General features: G+C 38.4%; 1 non-coding gene across 1 annotated transcript; it reads right to left on the bottom strand.

Annotated features, from left to right (window-relative positions):
* Positions 1 to 4,478: 4,478 nt before the first annotated feature.
* Positions 4,479 to 4,584, bottom strand: LOC132652541 (U6 spliceosomal RNA). The gene has a single exon (XR_009590151.1). It is a non-coding gene; the product is annotated as a U6 spliceosomal RNA (small nuclear RNA).
* Between the last annotated feature and the right edge of the window lie 606 nt (positions 4,585 to 5,190).

Here is a 5,190-nt window from a genome sequence, read left to right as displayed (position 1 = left end):
AACATGGCTCCCTCAAACATCTGAAATACAACTATCTTTTATTAAATTGAAGTGGAGAGGTCTGAGCAGCACCCCTGTGGGGATAGAATGCAGCCTCAGAGTCAAAGCCATACATTTCTCGTTATCTCTGAGCACTTGCCCTTCTAGCAATCTAACAAGAAGAACATTAATAGCCTTTGAAAGGTATCCGATACAATTTGGCCTGAAGACAGTTATTTTGGCAAGTCCACAGGCCTTCTGAGGTACAATACAATTAAAATGGGGATATTGAGGGGGTATTGGGATTTATAATGTTTTAGAGTTAGTAAACCCCCATGCCATTCCCAATACCAAATCTAGGCAATACATCCTCATGCAGCTGAAGTGAGAGAAGAGAGAAAAATTTTAGATACGATGTCTTCAAGAAATTATATAGAACCTGATTACTAAGAAGGTTTTCGGTGTTACTTTAAAAAATACACATTTAATACATTTGCCCAAGCTCACTGCCTAACTAGGGAATAGCTACACACATGTGCATTCACGATTAGAATTTCAAAATCCTCATTAATATTTTGCTGTTGCATGGGGATGATTCATGCTACAGTACCTCTGCTAATTAAATTAATAGCTACAAATGCTTACCAAGGAGATTAACTTATGCACTGCCCTGCCCAGAAGAATGGTTGCTAGGCAGCCCTGGGTGAAGGCTTGGCATCCAGTTCCTTCTCTCGCAGGATGGAGGCTGCCATGCATCCTTGACTGTGAGAATGAAAGCTTGCTACACTGCCCTCAGGAAGAGCATTCACCTTTGTCTTTACATCTCAATTGCTCCAGTGTAATTATTTCAACCACTTGGTGCATTCTAGTGCTTCAAGTCTATTTAATCTTAAGGATATTCTTTGTGTCATGCTTGGTGGACTTGCTTTAATGTCTGATCTTACTCTTGTTTCCTTACAAGCATGAGTTCTTAATTACAAATGGCTTTCTCACCTTAAATAGGCACACTTCCTGACTATTGAGGCTTTAACAACAATCAGTAGAGATTCAGATGTGTTAAATATTACTTCAATGCATAAACTATCTATTGTCAAATATTTGTTTGCAGTAACTCCTTGGTTTCCACACTCTCCTGTTTTTTATTCCTTGAGATCATATGCTCATTTTTTTTCTTAGCTTCTATATCTATAGCCAATGCAAATACTAAGCATTCAAACTAAAGATAGATATGGCAGTGATCTTTCCTCTAGCCCATGTTTTCTGCTGCTAAATTTGCTGCTCACGAATTTGTCACTTACGAAATTTGGCTATAGCCCAAACTTGAGCTGACGTCTATCTTTCTTACAAACAGGTGGCTCCTTTAAATATTAAATCAGATAGAACTGAACAATGTGCAAGTGTTAAGAACAGTTTCAAATCTGTGCAATAAATGTGTTTTGATTAAAAATAAAATATTCATATTAAAATAGTTTTTTCCACAATACCTGCCTAGCTCCACTGTAGCTGGTGATATCTTATTGAAGTTGCCTTCCACTAAAGAAACTTAGCACTTGCTTAGTCCAGACAGCTTATTTCCTGAAGTAACAGAAGTTATAGTTCTGAGGGCTATTGTCTGCACCATGCCTAACCAATATCACTCGCCATTCCTCTTATTCCTTGTCCTTCATGCTTGATGTGTGTATGGGACTCTCTCTCTCTCTCTCTCTCTCTCTCTCTCTCTCTCTCTCTCTGTGTGTGTGTGTGTGTGTGTGTGTGTGTGTGTGTGTCTATGAACTCATAGAATGGGCAGAAACTCATCAAATTGCTGCTGAGGAAAAAAAGCAAGAGGGCAATGCGTGAAGTCCTGCACAGAAATGCCACACAACATCCCTAGCATTGAGGAGAAATGGACATGCAGGCATGCATCACTTAGGGAACAGGTCACAGAAGAAGATCGTTTTGCTTATCATAAGACAATTGTTTGTTGTAATTGGTCCAAACACCCTTTCACTGGCTAGGTAAGCATGCTATTTGGCTGACTTGGTGAGCAGTTATGAGACTCCTAAGAAAGCTACTTTTCCTGTCTTTTTTTTTTTCAAAATTAGGGAGAAAGGGGCGTCTGTAAGGTGGTCTTTTCTTGCCTGCTTTTAGCAGTGTGAAATGAGCTGCTAACTCAAAGAATCAGCAGAGACAGCAGAGTGATAGTGAGTGTGTAGGTGACAGCTGAGCAGTGAGTAGGCTGAGCTGCCAAAGTGGCAAGGTGTCTGGATGACTGACAGATGAAGATGAGCAAATGAACTTCAAGAAAGCCGCCAAGACAGGAGCTAGGAGACAGAGGGAGTGGAGGACAGAGAGCTGAGAATGAAAAGGAGGCACGGCTGTAAGAGTCATAGAAGAGAAGCGGCCCTGGTTATTGGAAGACTTCCAGGAAGCTGCCAACGTTTTAGGCCAGGTGCCTCAGATAACCCAGGTTCAGGAGTGTAAATTGGGCCCTGTCATAAGCTGAGGAATCACCATACCTAAGCTTACTTAGAAGCTGAAAACCCAGCTGCTGGAAGCTCTAAGAAATGTTGACTTCTTTGACCTACACAAGATCTGTTACACTTATAGGGTCCTGGTACTCCAGGCCTGCATGAGAACTGGGACGCTACTGGCTGCCACCTGTTGCTGCTTCTGTCTGCCTGTTGCTATCACTCACCAATATCTATCACCAGGGATACAAAACCTGCCATAAACCAGCACCTGAAGAGGGTCTCGCTACCTATCGTGATTTTTTTTTCCCCTGGGTAGAAGAACAAAATGACCCAAATGCTGAGGGTTTTATATCATGTTTTAAGCATACCAGTTCTCCTGTGTCTTGAGGCCTTTATTTTATTCTTTATTTTCCCATCAAGATAGAATTTAGTGTCTAATGATCCATTTAGAAGTTAAGGGCATGAAGAGAGATTTGAATACATAGTCAGGTCACCCAAAAATTTTGCAAAAATTTCATTTTCTATCTTGGCTGAGCTTATATTTTATTTATTTATTGAGGGAGAAGGCTTCTGAGAAGAACACATGAAAGTTTTTACTTCTTAATACATAAATATCAACCAAGAAGATGCTATAAACAGACTCATAAAAGCATTATTATTGGACACACAGCATCCTCATTCCACTTTAATAAACATACTCAAATATGACTGTGGCATGAGGCTACACCAGAGGAAGTGTCAGAAGCAGTTGGTGAAGAAAGGAAGATGCTAATGAGGTGAGTTTTAGTTTACAAAAGGAAACTGATCCTTCAAATGAATTGATAGATGTGCGTGAGAAGTTCTGTGTTCTCCCTGAAGTCCTAAAACTAGTAACCCAGTGAACTCAGAGCATTCTTCTAAAAGAGATTATCCTTAAGATAAATCAGATATTTAAACAAAGCTTGAGATGCTAACTAAAGCCTGACTGTTATAGAAGAAAACCAAAATAAAGAAAAAATTGTAGAGAGATAAACTTTAAGATGAGAGGCCTTTCAACCTTTTAACCAGCAACGTGGAACACTTTAGAAAGAAAGAAAGAAAGAAAGAAAGGAAGGAAGGAAGGAAGGAAGGAAGGAAGAAAGAAAGAAAGAAAGAAAGAAAGAAAGAAAGAAAGAAAGAAAGAAAGAAAGAAAGAAAGAAAAGAAGAAAGCATGCCTGCAGATTTGTAAGGTAGAAATGCAAATCATGTCTCTTTTTTCCAGGGTTTGGTTCAAGTGGACCCACACCCACTTGGAAGTGCTTTCTCTAAATGCAGAAGGCCAGCTCATTGTGATAATTTCATTAGTGCATCTACAATTCTCTGCTTTGTTGTCATGGATGTGATCATTAACTATCCTAGTATAGCATAGGAACTTGGGTTGTTATTCACAGGCATCTTGGTTTATTGTGCTATTTCTCAAGCAAATATGTGAAAATAAAATAAAATGCTACTGATTGAAAGTGTATTCCTATGCAAAAAACCCATGCTTATTGAAAATTATAATGCAAATTTAAGTTCTGTAGCTCTAGAATGTGATTCTTTAGTAACTGAGCACTTTTTGGTTTTTAGCTATAAATGTCTATATGAATTAGAATAATTTTTCTATGTTATATCCACAAATGCTTCTATAAAATGTGACTAATGTTTTTAATGTGATATTATGCTGATTCCCCCCCCCAAAAAAAAAACCAGAAAAGTAAAAAGACTTAAGCAAATCCTTATGAAATAAAGAGAATAGCTTTGAGCCCAGTGAGTTTGAAGCAAGCTTAGGCTACAAAGTGAATCCAGGACAGCCAACGCTATACAGAGACACTGCCTCAAAACCACCACCCCTCAAAAATTGGGGGAAAAACCCTGATCTTTCACTAACACCTTAACAGTGAATGAAGGCAGCACTGATATCCCCTGCTGTTGGGTTACAGGCTTGCAATCTAGAGAGCATGCCTCATGCATACATGCAAGGAGCCTAACAATACACCTGCAAATAAAACTTACATATTAAATATATGAGATGATATTCTGCAAGAAAAAATATGGAATGCTTCACGAATTTGCATGGCATCCTTGAGCAGGGGCCATGCTAACCTTCTCCGCATCACTCAGTTTCAGTATATGTGCTGCCAAAGTGAACACAGAACCCACATTCCTTGACCTCCTGAAATATCTACACATTTTCAGAAAACCTAGCTGATTTTTAAGGATAGATGTATCAGATACACATTAAGTTGTTAAGTCGTAAATTACAACTGGGCTCAAGTAGCCATGTGGCCCATTGATTATTGAAAGACAGGGATAAAAGTAGAGAGGTTTCAGAAGCTGACACAGTAAGTATCAATTTCTCATCTCTAATCAGGGTGAACAAGTAAAACCTTTGGTTAAGATAAATAATACTAATTCAATATATGACTAAGGAATGACTCCTCACTCTTTGGGAGTTCCTTCTTGTAATACTGACTCAGTTGCTGATAAGACCAATAATATATTTACTTCGGTAAGAACATTTCTATTACTCTACATTTTTCTATAACACTAAACCTCCTTTTCTAAGAAGTCACCCAGTACCATTTCTGTATCCCTGTAACATATCATAAACACACCCACAGCAATAATGTTAATGATAAGACTAAGGTCTTATCACATCCTACAAGGGATATTTATTAACTTTTAATTTGTTCTTCATTACCAACTTTTTTTTTATAGTTCTCTCATGATGTTTTCTTTTTTTGTTTGTTTCAACTT

Source organism: Meriones unguiculatus, chromosome 2 (assembly GCF_030254825.1).
Source record: "Meriones unguiculatus strain TT.TT164.6M chromosome 2, Bangor_MerUng_6.1, whole genome shotgun sequence".
Taxonomy (NCBI): domain Eukaryota; kingdom Metazoa; phylum Chordata; class Mammalia; order Rodentia; family Muridae; genus Meriones; species Meriones unguiculatus.
This window is presented reverse-complemented; position numbering and strand designations above follow the sequence as displayed.